The sequence below is a fragment of the Spermophilus citellus genome (assembly GCF_964194105.1).
Source record: "Spermophilus citellus genome assembly, chromosome: 1".
NCBI classification, from domain to species: Eukaryota; Metazoa; Chordata; class Mammalia; order Rodentia; family Sciuridae; genus Spermophilus; species Spermophilus citellus.
In genome coordinates, this window is record NC_138182.1 from 129,224,200 (window position 1) to 129,241,177 (window position 16,978).

The window sequence follows — 16,978 nt, forward strand, 5'->3', positions numbered from 1 at the left end:
AACCTCATAGAAGCTAAGCACGAAAGAATTATCATTCAAAATATTCAAATTTATGCTTTGAGTATTTGAGTAGTTGTTGGATTTATTCATTATCATAACAAATGCAGGAAGAAAAACATATGTCTTTTCGAAGAGCAACAGAAATTTAAATGCTTTTCAGAAATTAAGCCCCACTGATCAGTCAGAGTAATTAGATATGTAGATACCAGTTTCATATTAAGGATGGTACCAGAAGTAAACAGCATTTAGTTATAAATCAAAAATTACATGAATTGAGTTAGGACAAAGAAAAAAGGAGGAAAAATGAATGTTTCTAAGGAGAGAGGAAAGAAACCTATAAGGAGGTAGAAATGTTTTCACTAGAAAGTAATATCAGAGGAGCCAAGAAAAGAGGATTACAAACAGGAGTAGCTCTTTTATTCATTATCTTACTAGAGGACATATATAATGCAATAAAGCTAGAAAAAAATAATAAAAGGTAAACAGACTGGAAAGAAAAAAATGCAGATCTTTCTTTGCTGATTGTGTAATCACGCAATAAAACAATTGCAAATAATCTTCAGAAAACTTGTGGAAATTATGAGTTGAATATGATAGCAGGTAAAATGTTGATATTTTTGAAAAATAATCATATTGTTATATTGTAATAATAAAGAGTTGTAACCTATGATTATAAAACAATGATTCTTCATATTAACACAAAAAATTAGGCATGTATATATAAAGCAAACAACCAAAAGAGTATATTCAACATCTACTAAAAATTGCAAAATACTAATTGACAATACAAATCAAAGAAATGAAAAGATGCACTGTGTTTATTGGCTAGTACACTTACTATTGCCAACATTAACAAGATGTCAGTTCTTCCCAAATTGATTTGTTTACTGAAATTTCAATCAAAATACCAGCAGGGTTATGTTTCAAAGCAAGTTGATGCTAAAATATATGTGAGAACACAAGAAGCTAAAATAATCAAAATATTTTTGACAAAGAAAAACAAGTTTGATTTCAGGACAAACAACAGAGCTGCCATAATCAAGATAGCAGGAGGCTGTGATATTATCAAATATCAGAAGGGATAGAGATTAATGAAAAATGACAATCCAGAAATCCACAAAAATATAGTTACCTCCATGTTTACTTTTTATTTTTTGTTTATTCTTTATTTTTATTTTTTGACCAAAGTCACAAAGGCAAAAAGTATTGATTAGTCTCTTCAACAAATAGTACTTGAAAAATAAATTTTTTGATCTACCTTCACTTTGTATCAAAACGTACACCAAAAAAACCTCAAAATTGTTATAGATATAAATGTAAAACCTAAAATAGGTAACATTTTTAAGTTATGACACCAAAAACACAGTCTATATGTAAAAATAAATTATGATATGTGGGGTCTCATTAAAATGAGACACTTATACTCTTAAAAATACTGTTAAAATCATAAAAATGTGGGAAGACAATATTTCCAAATTCAAATTTAATAATATGATTATTGATAAGGAACTCCCAAAACACTAACAAGGAAAACAAAACCCAATTTCAATATTTAACAAAATATTTGAACAGATACTTCATTATGGAAGACATTCAAATGGTAAACAAACATAAAACAATGTGTTAAAACACATCACTCTTTAGGGAAATGCAAATTTAAACTAAGAAATTTGTACCACTTTATGCCTTTTAAACTGACCGAGAAAAAGGAAAAGGAACAAAATTAATAAAACCACATAATAGCTGGGATACAAAAGAACCAAAACTCCTACTATAATAGTGGAAATTAAAAATATTTGAAGTCACAATGTTAAAAACAATATGACAATTTCTTATGAAGTTCTAGAATTAGCATATGATGTGGCTATCCTACCAAGTCTAGATGTTTATATCCTACATATGAAAAATTATCTTCACAAAAATATCTCTACTCCAAAGTTCATGTAGGATTTATTCTTAGTTACCAAAAATGAGAATCCTCCCAAATATCCTGAAATCAGTGAAGGGTTAAACAAACTGAGGTAAATCCATATAGTGGAATACTACTTGGCGATAAAAGGAAAGAACTACTTATACAAACCACAATATCATGATTAAATGTGTAACAAAATGCATTATATTCATGAAATAAGTTAGGCTGAAAAGGTTACATACACTATGACTTCACATACAAGCCTTTCTATAAAGGGCAAAATTATAGGGGCATAAAAAGAGATTGATGGTGGTCTGAGGCTTGAGTAGATAAGAGAGGTTTGTTAATAAGGAACACAGGGGGAATTGCTGGGGAGGTGATGGAACTATTTTGTGTCTTGATTTTATTAGTACTAATATTGTATGCATTTGTCAAAGCTCTCAGTACTACACAATAAAAGGTTCATTTTACTCTATGTAAATCACACCTTAATAACAACTGAAAAGAATCAAGCCACTTTTAGTACTTCAAAGATCATGCATGAGTACTGACTATTGTCACTAAAGAGCAAGACTCTCCTGGTTGAGAAAAGCTTTAAATTGCTATAGAATGTATGAACATGTGTAAAGTCAGTTTGCAGTGTATGCACTAGAGGAGCAACTGAGTGACAAGTCCCTCAGGAAACCTAAACAGAAATACAAACCAATAGAGAGTGAAGGTGTTAATTTAATTGTAAGTATACAAGTGAATAAAAATAGCTTAAAAAAATTAAAGGAGATTTGAGCTTTTTCCTACATATGGGGGAAAGGACTAGGGAGAAGAAGTCACCAGAGAAAGGTTTACAGTGTGAAGGCCATTCAAGGAGACAGTGGTGGAGAGCTTGGAATCCAGAGCTTGGTGAAGAAAAAAATACCATTCAAATTGGAAAAGGAGACAGATCGAGTGTGAACATGTAAAATCTGGATGTCGGTTTCTAATCTATGCTTGTTGTTTCATTCTGTGAAGGAGAATGGAATCTAAACATTATCTGTGGCTTTGCAGGATCCCTTATAAGGGACAAAGAGGTTCTTGAGTGCAGAGAAGAGATGATTGAGAGAAGGAGTGATTTAGTATTTGTATGAAATGTGGGCTGAATCAAGTTACACAGAGCCGTGCATTGGCTCTCTTTAGGTAAAAATGGCAAATAATTCGAGCTATCTAACATAGGATCCCTATCTCTGTATTGGTGAGTTGCCTCTTGATGAACCATGAGAAGCAAAGGCTTCATGCACAACCATCATAAAAGCTGTGCATTGAGTTTCTGTCTCTCCTAAGAGCTTCAACTGGAGGCTATGAGGGTCTTTATTACTCTAATTTTGTGTTTATTTTGCCAATAAGACTTACTCTCAAATTGTTGTGCTGTAATGAGGCTGCTTATAAAGAAAAAAAAAAAGGATTTCAGGGATAATAGGTTATTTGTGTGTGTGCGAGCGAGTGTGTGTCCTCCATGCAGTTGCAGACAAGGACACTGAAGTCATCCAAGGTCCCCCCCCCTTTTTTTTTTCAGGATGGTGAACTGGAAAAATAAATAAGGCATGAGAACTGAGGTTATTCTCCAAACAAGTGCATTTTAGATTAAGCTGTTTAAGGAGGCGAGCAAAAAAGCCTGGCGGGAAAGAGGAGTCAAGGGGCTGGTATTCTTAATGAAGTTGAACCACTGAGGCACGTGTAACAAGGCGAAAATCCTGAGTAACCACAAAAATTAATATGCAGGCAATTATCAAAGAGTGGGTTTGGGGGGCCGGTACACTTCAGAAGTGGAATGAATGAGAATACGATTAATTGTATGACACCAGAATGGAAATCTGAAGTAGAAAAGTGATGATATCACTTGATCCCAAATGCAAACATACTAAACAGAGCCTGCAGGGTCATATTTACAACACTGAGAATGCTGCAGGGGCTAGGGAAGAACAGAGTTACTTTACGTTACATAGAGGGGAGTGAAGGGAGGGGACAGGGTAAGGAGGTAGGAAGGATAGTAGAATCAGTCAGACATTATTACCCTATGTACCTATATAACTATACAACCGGTGGGATCCTACATCACATACAACCAGAAGAATGAGAAATTGTACTTCATTATATATGATGTATCAAAGTGCATTCTACTGTCATGTGTAACTAATTAAAACAAATTTAAAAAACTAAAATTAAAAACAAAATGAAGGCTGGAGCACTTTTTTTTTAAAAAAAAAAAAAGGAAAAATAAACTGTAGAAAATGTGCCAGAATATTCAGTGAGTGAACAAAAACCTGAATATAGAATTCATAGATGAAAAATGGTGCGGAGAGAAGCAACTGCTGGTGTCAAAGCTCTGAAAGGCTTGGGTATTGCTGAGAGGATACAGGAGTGAAGGTCTTAAAGAGGCTCCTGGGAGTGAGCTGGGGGAGTTGAAGTAGTGCCTCCCCTCAGCCACGCAGGGAAGCAAGTTTCTCTCAAGAACGTGATGGCAAATATGTGTGAGGGGAGGCAGGATTGAGGCGAGGCAAGGAGGATATACTCTCCAGATAAACAGAATTAATTCCCAGGGGAAAAAGTGATTCCCAGTGGCCAGAAGAAAGAGGTTGGTGTGGAGTGCATCTGCTGGGACTTCAGCAGAGGTGAATGGAAAATGAAGTGAGAGGTAAGAAAATAGATCTCTTAGAGAAGACTTATTACCTTTGTGTGCAAACAACAAGAATCATAATAATGGGAGGAATCTGCATATTATTTTAGAAGAATCCTGCTGAAACTGTGCAAGGAAGAACAGTTGTGAGCTGGGATTTCACAGAAAATTAAATAGGATTAGATTAGGCCATACTATATTCAACCATGGCAGATACAGGGCCTGCATTCTCCTTCCACTCACAGCAGAGTCCAGGGCAGGCATGATGATTGATTATGGTGTTCTTTCCTGCTAACACCAGCTTCAGCTCTGGAGACCTCAGTGTACCTGTCCAGGTAGGCATTCCCAGTTGGTCAAACAGAGCACAGTAATTAAATCTACTTTTAAAAATCCTTATTATATTTTCTATAAATTTTCTTTCTGATTTAGGAAGACCTAAACCTTACATTCCAGCGAGGAGGAAAATCATCCATTTATTCTTCAGTGTTCTTATTCGAAAGAAAGAAAGAAAGAAAGAGAGAGAGAGAGAGAGAGAGAGAGAGAGAGAGAGAGAGAGGGAGGGAGGGAGGAAGAAAGAAGAGTTCTCTGTTTTCACTTACTTCTCTCACAAATATGGAACCTGTCAGATTTGAAGGTGGCTCTTCAAGTCCCTCTGGAATTCAAAGGGGAATATATTAAGCTTTAAAGAACTATAGGTACTTTGTTCCCAAAATTAATATTTTTGATTGTGTTATAGATGAAGAATAAATTTATATTATTTCTTAATCTCCATTCAAGTATTCAGAACAAAGAAAAGTGCTTTGCTTTGGTGAAAGCATGTCTGTAGTACAGTTTTTATTTAATTACAATCTTCAAGGAACATTAATAAAATCCAGTCCATCTACATTATTGCAGTGCCTCATTGTTCAGGGGATGGAGGCCAAATGCCAATTTTCACCTGGTTCTGGCTGTGTAATTTAGGCCCAGTTCCTAAACACTCTTTGCTTTGTTTTCATGTCTAAAATACCACATGGTGAGGGAGATGATAAGGGCAGAGGTTTGTCATGATCATTAAATGTGAGAATAACGGCTTAGGGGCTCAGTAGCAGTCACAGAAACCTCAATGTAAAGAAGATGGAAATTTTTCTCCTTATAAGGGACAAAGAGGTTCTTGAGTGCAGAGAAGAGATGATTGAGAGAAGGAGTGATTTAGTATTTGTATGAAATGTGGGCTGAATCAAGTTACACAGAGCCGTGCATTGGCTCTCTTTAGGTAAAAATGGCAAATAATTCGAGCTATCTAACATAGGATCCCTATCTCTGTATTGGTGAGTTGCCTCTTGATGAACCTTGAGAAGCAAAGGCTTCATGCACAACCATCATAAAAGCTGTGCATTGAGTTTCTGTCTCTCCTAAGAGCTTCAACGGGAGGCTATGAGGGTCTTTATTACTCTAATTTTGTGTTTATTTTGCCAATAAGACTTACTCTCAAATTGTTGTGCTGTAATGAGGCTGCTTATAAAGAAAAAAAAAGGATTTCAGGGATAATAGGTTATTTGGTTAGGACACAATTGAGGAGTCAAAATTTAAAGATTGTATTGAGTGGAAAGTATGGGTATTTTTTTTAATTTAGTACAGTTATTAAAAGCACACACTGGAGATCTGAGAAATAGATGAACACTAACTTTTAAGCCTTCAATTTGTGATATGCATTTCATACAACTTGGAATCATCATGAAAATATTATGCAATTTGCATTTTAAATGGTGAAATTGAATTTCAAAAATGTATATTTAAGGATGACAAGAGATAAATAGGAAACAGACCCAGATCTCTGTCAAAGATCGTGCTTCTTACTGCTATTGCATGCTCCTGTGCATGAACACACAAAACCACCATTAATTTTGCTATATGTAATATAATGGAGAAGTAGTTTACAAAGACTATTATTCGCTCTTGCTGATTATTAAAAAAAAATCACTGACTGTTTGAAGGAGTTTCGTTTTATTTCATGTCTAAGAATAGTAGAAATTTTGATAGCTGCATGAAAATTATTGAGAAAATATAACTGAAGACATCCACATCTTGGAAATGAATTGGAAGAAATGTTTTCAAACTAAAACCATTTTTCTTGAACTCTAAGAATATTAATACTTTGTATATAAGAAAATACATAAATGCATAAATTCAATTTTATTTTCTATCACCCTTTTTACTCTCTTCCTGCCAAAACAAACATTTTCTTTAAATCTCTCTCAAATGGATTTGTAGAATGAGAAAAAAAGTGAGCTAGAGATTCAATAAGGAAATCTATTAAAATAGGTGTGAGACTGAAAACTAAGGTGAGGAGAACAACTTCTATATAATATTTTGTCAAATAGGAGCTAAAAAAATTCTAGCTAATTCACCCTTGAAAACCTATTTTCTAAGCCATATTTAAAAAGGGTACACTTATAAAGCATAATAAGTTCAGTATTTCTATAAATATTTAATCTATTCCTTATGAATTATATTTGAATATGAAATATTAAAAGAGTACAGCCATTTCTGTATTTATAGGGTAATAATTTCCAGAAAACACAAATAGCATTGCCTTTGGACCAAAACTTGATAACTTTTAGTTAGAAATTCAAATCGCAATTTTGGTCATATGTCGCATAAGTTTTGGGCTTCTTTGTCTTTACACACAGCAATATGTAAGTAAGAAGTCCTGCTGTCTGTCTACCGATAGAGATATAAGGTGTGCATTTTAATATGTCCGCATATTAATATAATATGTACATATACCTACATACATATATATTCTCTATATTTAATTTAGTGTGACTATATGTGTATGTTTGTTATGTGCTTAATTGGTGTATATGTATGTGCATATATATGTGGTTATATATTTATACATACCCATACATACACACACAGTCATGACCTACATAATGATGTTTTACTCAACTGATGAACATAAATGTACTGATCCTGTATGTTTTTAAAGAAAGCAAGAAATTCTTATTGGTTGGCATTTTTACTGTATTTTTCTATGTTGATATATGTTCATACATGCAATTAGGACCATGTTACAATTGAATTCAGTACAGAAACATGCTGTGCATGTTTGTATCCTAGGAGCAAAAGGCTACATAATAATGCTTAGGTGTGTAGGAGGCTATACCATTAAGGTCTACATAAGCTCAGTCTGTGAGGTCTGCACTATGGTAAAATTGCCTAATGAAACATTTCTCAGTATGCGTCCCCACTGGTAAGTGATGTGGGGCCTGCACAGCACATAAGCATGAGCATGTGCAAACACACACGCGCGCGCGCCCGCGCGCACACACACACATACACACACACACACACACACACTAGTGGACAGCCAATTTGAATTAAATTAGAAATCTTGAGGAGAAACTAAAAGGATTGTGAGCTTTATAGTCTTGGCTTGAGGATTTAATTTGATGATGGTTTTAGTCAGCTTGGCAAGAGCTTTATAATTGTTAATGGAAAGTCTGCCAATTCATTGAAGAATGAACAATAATTTTATCTTGTGTAGTTCCAACCTAAACATAATTTTTTTATCATTTCATGCAGGTATGACCCTGCAAAGCTCAAACTAAGTTTTCTTTTTCAAATGTATTCACCAAGGTTAACTTTCTGAACAACCTTCAAATAAATTGCCTTATGTGAATTACCTACTCATCCTCGTACAGAATGCAATAGAATAAGCCGTGTTTATTAATTTATCACTTCAATATGATCATATGCAGATAGAACTTTCCTCTGAAGTGTATGAAAACAACTAAATGGTTATAAAAGTTCAGAAACAAAAAAATCTCTTAATTATCTTTAATTAGCTTATTTATTCTTAACACTATCCTGGCTTGTTTTTGAGCTGTAGTGGCAGAGATTTCTATATTACACTGTGACTTCTCAGTTTCTTTTATCCTTGACCTGTCTATATCACTGAAGATTTTCTTCTTCTACTCTCATCAGGGTAATAATAATAAGGACAATGAGGACACATTTTTTTCTTTTGGTGGCCCTTATGTGGTATTTTTGTTTGATAAGTGTTCTCAAAAAAACAAGTCTTTCCATAGTAGCTGGCAGACATTTGAGAGAGAAGTTTTGTTTCATTTTATGATTCCAACAGCTCATCTTTACATATAGAAAGGAGTATCTTGGGGGTCTCAGAGTAAACCATTTAAACCTGGGGTCAGCAAATCTTTTTCTGTGAAGATCAAATAGTAAACATTTTACCCTTTTCCAGTTACACTTCATCAGAAACAATCAGTGATTGTTAGGGTTTGTTAAAGAGCTACACATAATTCCTCAATGAATGCATATGACTGTGTTCCTGTAAAACTTCAATTATGGACTCTCAAACCTTGAAATGTATATGCTTTTTGTGTGAAAGTTTTTATTTTATCTTTCTGACCATCTTAAAATGTATAAATCGATCTTAACTTGAGGATGTTACAAAAATTGGCAGTGGCTGGATTTCACCCCTGGACCAGAGTTTACAGATTTATATTGTAAATCTTGGAGAAGAAAAGCTTCTGGACTGTAGTCATCCACATTCTAGCCCTCTGGGAAATTCAAAGTGCAAAGAGGTCAGCCTCAGTGGCAAAATTATTGTAATAAAAGTCCAATAAATTTCAAAAGATTTGTGAGAGCAAAAGGGATTATACTTTAGGGCTGTTCAGGACATAGAAAGGGAAACCCAAACCTTGGAGAAATCTCCATGTCTTAACTGTTGGAAAAACTTTATACCACCACAAAAAGTGCACACAAGTGGTTGAGAGAAAGACAGCAGACCCAGGAATCTATAGGAAAAACAAGGCAAAAAGTACAGTGTACAGACCCTGGGGTTGGGGTCCCTCCATGAATGCCAACTTGCATTGGGAAGGGCCAAGGAGAAATGAAATCCACCTCTGCAGAGGTTTGAAAAGCAAAAGACTCAGAAGGTTACCCACCCATTTCTAGCTTGAAGCTAGATGAAACAGCCAGCCTTTAGAAGGGACAATAGGGAAGTCTGAAAAGATTTACTGTGAGTAATCAGTTACCTAAGAGGGACTATGAATCAAAACATGGACATGAAAGAAATGAATTTAGTGATAAGAAAATGAACAAAGCTTCCTGTCTTTTTCCAACCATATTTGAGCTTAGCTGAGGCCTGTATAGGGTAAGGCCAAGAACTTCTAAGCTTATGTTGATTGAGCAAAGCAATACACTGTAATATTTAATGCTGAATATGGGTAATCTTGATTATGCTAATCATTATGTGTACTGACTTAAATGTGAAGCATTAACTTCTCAAAAAACTTTCCTGAAAAAAAATATGCCAAAATTATACTGATAATTTGAACAAATCTAAAAATAGCTTTGCTTTCTAAAATGTTGGCTGGAGCAGTTAAAACAGATATGATCAAATCAACAGTTTCAAATTGATGGCACCTGTGCTAGACTGAATTACATTCCCATCCAAACTCTCTCCTCACCCTCTCCCAAGGAGTTGGTGAATGCTATTTCTTATTAAAGAAGAACTTTGTGGATGCCATTCATTAAGGATCTTGAGATGGCGATGCTTTTGTGGATTATTCACCCAGGCTCTAAATGCCATAGTAAATGTTTCTATTTGAGAGAGGCAGGGGCTGGGGATGTGGCTCAAGCGGTAGCGCGCTCGCCTGGCATGCGTGCGGCCCGGGTTCGATCCTCAGCACCACATACAAGCAACGATGTTGTGTCTGCCGATAACTAAAAAATAAATATTAAAAAATTCTCTCTCTCTCTCTCTCTCTCTCTCTCTCTCTCTCTCTCTCTCTCTCTCTCTCTCCCTCTATCACTCTCTCTTTAAAAAAAAAAAAAAGAGAGAGAGGCAGAAGGACACAGGATAATAGCAAAGAAGCAATGAGACTCAGGAGGCAGGACTGGAGTCATGTGTCCTTGACCCAGGGAAAGCCAGTAGCCACCACCAGTGTTTCTGGAGGGGCCATTTCAATACCTCAACTTTAGCCCTGTGGAATTGTTTCCTGATATCTGCCTTCTAAAATTTTGTGAGAATACATATTCCTTCTAAGCCCCCAAGCATGTGGTTTTATGTTGTACAGGACAGTGCCTACAAACTTGAAGAATTCACAGTCTTGTGTGAAGAAACGGTATTCTGCTAATTTTTCACATCTTTACTTTTTTTTTTTTGGATTATTTCTTGTTAAATGAGAAAATAGATTTGGGGTGACTGATGACCCGGGATTGGGTTCTGCATTCAAGATATCCCACCTTTTTGTAATCTTTTAGCCACAAAACATGTTGTTTCATAGAGTAAACCACTGTAAATTTTTTATTCTGGTTTTGTCTTCATGTGCTCTCCTTCCAGTGGTCCTAGTTTCGCTCTCTTAAGCAGCCCCCAAAGCGTATATGTGTTGAAACATTCCTATTACAAAATAATTTTATAAAAAGAATAAAAATAAAATAGTAAAAGAGTCATGTCTGTTTTAAAACTCCTCCCTATTTCACAATATTCCACCCTATCCTAGAAATAATTTGTAAGCAAAATGTATCTTTCATGTGACAGTGATGTCTGTAAACCTCATTCTCTGAAATCCAAAAAATAAAAAGAAAGAAAGAAAAAGGAAAGAAAGAAAACTATAAAACTGATGTCAATAAACACTTCTTGCCAGTTTATCTCCTGTTCAGTAGGTATAATGGTGGTATTCCCAATGTCTGTATTCCTATTATATAAAGGAGGAAATAGAGAGAAAGATAATTTGTCTGATTATAAATAGTTGAACTCAATGTTGGCATTCACATGCTTAAGTAGTTAAAATTTTCACTGAGATCATGGTAGAGGGCTGTGGGGATGGGGGAAGACCCTTAGAAAAGAGGAATATTGAAATTCTTCATTTTTACAGAATTCTTCATTTTTACAGAATTTATTTTTACCTTTTACATAGCTATGTTATATGACTACCTCATGTGGAATTAACAGATTAACAGTGAATTAAAGCTTTTTTTTTTTTTTTTTTTAGTGGAAGTACGTGTTAAATCCAGCATTCTGTGTTTGTGAAGATGTTTTCTTATCTATAACTATGTATAATTTAACTTTGGATCCTTTTAATTTTTAAATGCCTTGGTTTGCAGATTATATTAACTACACACTTTCACATTATTAGTTAATTATTTAGCTACTATAAATAATGTAATATGTACTGAAAAAACAATCTATAACACAAAATCTCATGTTTGTCATCTCCTAGTCTGTTCTTTGATACAGTTTCATTGTATTTTTATGTATTCCTTAAGTCTTATGATTTGAATTTTATTTCAGTGTTTTACCTTATATAAAGGAATCATGCTATACCTAGTTTTTTTAAAATTTTTATTAGTTATTGATGGACCTTTATTCATTTATTTCTTTATTGTGGTGCTGAGAATCGAACCCAGTGCCTCACACATGCTAGACAAGCATGCTACCACCAAGCCCCTGCCCCAGCCCCTATACCTAGTTTGTGGGACTTTTCCACTTAATATGAAGTTTCTAAGCTTCATCTATTGAAAAACAGCTCTCTCTCTCTCTCTCTCTCTCTCTCTCTCTCTCTCTCTCTCTCTCTCTCTTGTTTTTGTTTTGTTTTTGTAAGTATCAAAACATTGATGCCAGCATGAACTAGTATACAAGGATTCTTTCTTCTTGTGTTGTGTATTTCTATACCAAAGACTTAAATTGAGGGTTGTTCATTTTTATATGGAAGGCTTGGTATAGCAAGGGAGCACAGGGCAGCAGATGGGAGAATCGAGAATCTGATTGTCTCTGCATGAAGCATCTATAAGTCTTTCACTGGCTGAATTTACCTCCCCCAAATATACAGTTGAATATGCAAAGAAATCCCAAAACATAAGAAAACAGGGCAAAAAGTGGTAGATTGTAATGTGTCACATAGAAAAGACTATAGATTAATAACAGGTAAGATTTGCACCCTGCACACATGTTAAGATATTTCTTTTATCTTTCTTTCTGTATACTAAATCATTTCTGCACACCAAAACATTTGTAAAATCTTTTGATCAATCTGTGAAATATGGTATATTAAGAACTATGTAATGTTTTGAACAACCAACAATAAAATATTATAAAAAAAAAAAAAGAAAAAAAAAAAAACTAGAGACTTGAAGGTATATTTTGTGTACTGAAGATTTGGAAAGAATAAAGACAGTCAAACCTCGGGCTGTGCCATATAATAAAAAGAAAATGTACATGAATGACATAGTTTAAATGAATCTCTTAGCAACCAAATTGGGACAATGTAGGTTTCCACTGTGTATTTTGGCTTTCCAGATTGAATCCTTACGGACTTATGAATAACTATGATGCTATGACTGACAAAATTCACTTTTGTGAGAAAACTATTCTAATTTCATAATAAGAAAAAATGTTTTGAATGAATTGAAACTTTTCTGCACTCCAGGATTTATGCTATAAAAATCCTGTTGCCATAATACTTGCCTACAGCTAGATGTTTAAGTTATCATACTTAAGATTGATTTAAATTGAGTATAATTATATGGCTAGGCTCTAAAAAATTTTACCCTTACTTAACCCTTAATTTTCAAAACCATAATTATCCACAATAAATTTAGTTGGTGATCTGAATTATTGTCTATAAAAATAAAATTTATATTGATTAATCTGATTAGAAGAGAATCACTTGCACAGTTATTAACATAGTGAACAATTTTGTGAATTTGAAATAGGATCTTTGAATTTTTAGAGCCGTTAAGGTGTGCTAGAGTCACCTACTTTAAGTTGTTGCCCAAGTTCTCATATTTACAGTAGCCTGGCACTTTAAAAAATATAAATGGGATTCTCCTTTTCACATATCAGAATGACAAAGGTGAAGTTTGAAAAATTTGAAAATAGAATGCTAGCAAATGTGTAAAAAAAAAATCGGGTGCTTTCATACATATTGGGACAAATAGTAAATGAGGCAATTTTAAGGACTATTAAATAATACATTTAAAATTTTTAAATCATCAAACCATTGAATAGTAATTTCTTTTCCTGAAAATAATCTAACATATTTTCTTCTTTTAGTGTTCATAGGTATGTGCAAGATTTATTCTGGCAGTGTGTAAATAATAAATGTCCTTAAGGGCACAGCGAAATTGCAGCAAATCTTACTCTTTAGTCATGGGGGAAAAGAGTCAGATACCCATATGTATTGATATACAAGATCTCTACAAAAAAAATTAAAATAAGTAGGGTGCATACTCTGATTTGATCTGTGTATTTTGACGAGTTGTTTTGTGTATGCATAATATACACACATATTTATGTGTTTTGCATATGTAGACCGTGTCCAAATATCCAGAAATGATTTGTAACAGCAGTTGCCATTGGTAATGGAGATTCAGAATCCAGAGGAAAAGGACTTAACAGAAAAATTTTAACACTATGTGTTGTTTTTCATTTAAAACATCTTTATGAAATCAAAATAAAGGGAAGGCACTTTTAGGTTTTAGAGCCTGCAGCACTAAAATACAACAATGAATATACAGATTGTCTTATACATCTTTCTGAGTGATACAAAGATCCTCTCCCCTATCATACCAGTCCCATCTAGTTTTCAGTGATGTTCACCTACCTCAATTCTAGAATGACGATCAGAGCAAATTCTACTGAAGAAGAGTACCAGTTATCTAAATATAGTTATTTTTATGGATATAATTTTCTAAGTTACTCTAGGCATTCAAATTAATTTTTATTTTTCCAACAATTAGATTAATATGTATACCTGAGAGATATTCACACCTCCCCCCACTCTTCCCAGGTGTCTGATCTTCTACCTTTGATCCTCCATGTTTTATTTCTTTTTTATTCTGAAAAACAATATGAATGACTTTTTCCAAGCAATCTTACAGCCAGGAACCAATGCTGTGAGACTGGAAGCCTGCCCCATGCAGTAAAAATAAGATTGTATCATTAAATCGGGCTCTCAGGTATTTGCCAACCTGGGTAATGATGTCTCTCTGGGACACCTGCCCTTTTGGCAGCCTCCCACCCAGGCACGAGTCAGCAATCACAATTAGTGTGAAGTGGAATAAGAGTGCCAAGTCTGCAAAAGCAAATGCAGAAGAAATACAGGGAGGTCTGAAATGCAACTCGGTGAGCAGTCAGAATCCTCAAGGCAAAAACTGTTCCAGTCCTAAAAGGGAAAAAAAGCAATGGAAGATTGACTGCTAAGCTAGATTCTCTGTGTGGGTATGCTTGATGGCTCTGTCATTCTTTCAACCATTTCAGAGTGTGCCTGATGTCATTCTCTCCTCCTGAGCCATGTCATGAGCCTTTCCCCAGGTGCTCATGGCAGGGAAAAGTGACACAGAGTTAAAGACTCCTGTTGAGGATAACCAGAATAGGGTTCATCCTTTACTGAAAAGCATGAAGAAACAATATAATATAAAGGATAAAATAAAATGGCTAGAGCTATTTGACTGAATGTATACCATGAAATTTTCAGGTAACAGATACCTGCAAGTGGAGTTGGAAGGTAGGTCTGCAAAATTTCAAATCAATATATCCCTTCCTTTAATCATACTATCCAAGCAGGCTAGGCATCTTGAAGTTCTCTCTCTTGGGTTGCATCCCTTCTAACTCAACTTCCTGTTTGTCATGTTCCATAAGCTTTCCTGGGTCTCTTGTAGCTCCATCTCACTCTAGGCAGCATCGGGCCTGGACTGTGATAGATAGAAGCTGAGTTTTGGGTGACCAAGTTTATCATTACTTGTTGATAGGAGAACAGTATTTCTGCTTAAGTGACAGTTTAGACCCATCTGGAACCGTGAAAAGATATGGTTGTTTTATGATTTATATCTAGGAATCAGTTGGTCTACATTCCTATTTGGCAGTGCCATCTAACCAATGTGTCTACTGCAAAGGCAGACACCAAACTGTGGAGTGTCCACCTTGCCTCTTTCTGTGGCTCTTTGATAACTTCAGATGGATCATATAGAAGCACCACAGATGCAACAGCCTTGTCTATTAACACTTTAGATTTAAACTTTCTCTTCCTCCTTCCAGATTGAAACACATAGAATGCTGCTACCCCAATCATACATGCTTTTAAGTTGTGGTTAAATTAGTTCCCAATTGAATGTTAACATCTTCTGTTTTTTACCACATAAGTGCCATTATTGAAACTCCTTAAATTTATAGACACCAAAACTATCAACGAAAAAAAAAAATCTTGTAAAAATGGGCTTACAGGTGGACATTCTACTTACTCTCTCATGCATTTAATTGAATTCTGTGCAATTTCATGTGCATTATAATAGACTTCTTTTACACCATCAGGAAACAAGTTTTAAAACATGTGCCGTGCATTAAACATCACATAAATATTCAGCAAGGGAAAGAAAAACAGTTCTAAAGAAGTATAGTAATTTTACACTCTCTGGTTTCTAATAAATTTTTACAGCAATCCTAAACTGCATTAGCAAGTCCCAGTTTATTGTCAGGCTTCTGCAAAACATCCCTCAATGACATGTCAAATCTTTACCACAGCAGCTGAACCCTTAAAGCTGTCCTCATTGGCAAGAATCTTGTCAGATTAAATTGCCAGCTCTTGTCAAAGTAAAGATATAGGATCTGATCATACTCTCCTGATGAGGGCATATGCTGTCCTTTCACTATGGCTGCACTGTAAATTCCTGGGACATCCCAGTCATCTCAGTCTTTGAGCATATAAAGGGAATTTATTGACCTTTCAAAAGCATGATCCTCCCCTGAATGAAATATCTAATCATATTAACAATATGACCCTTCTATCTGTGTTCTTATTGTATATCATTTATCAACACCTTTGCCAGGTAACTTAGACTATTGCACATGCTTTGTTTTCTACCCCTGTGTAGAAAACAAATTAAATGTCATGAATGTGTGTCTCTCAAGAAATTATTTTCTATGTCATCTATAGAGAATATTCTATGTATAGAAGAATTTCTGTTTTCCCTTTGGTGCTTACTATTTTTGTTTTGACAGTAATACACACACACATATACACAAGACACGATGACAACCTATTGTCAGGAATGGCACTCAGAGTGCCAAACTTCCAAAGACCCAACATAAAATGGATTGTAATTTTTCCTGAAGTATGTCATTTCTTCACTTCAGGAAATATTGCACATGTCATAAGACAGGATGTGATATGGTACTATGCCTTTCCACTTAAATTAGGGGCATCCCATTTTCTTTAAAACAAATAAATTGAACATGTTCCACAATTGTAAAGAATAGCTCCACTCTGAAAAATCCAAGGTTCCAAATAGCACATTTTACATGCCTCATCGAATGTTCAAAGATTGGTTCTATTTCAACAGCTGAAACAGTTTTTGCATTATGGCAGCAAACTTTAACTTCCACATTTACCAGACATCTAGGATTGCACTGTCCG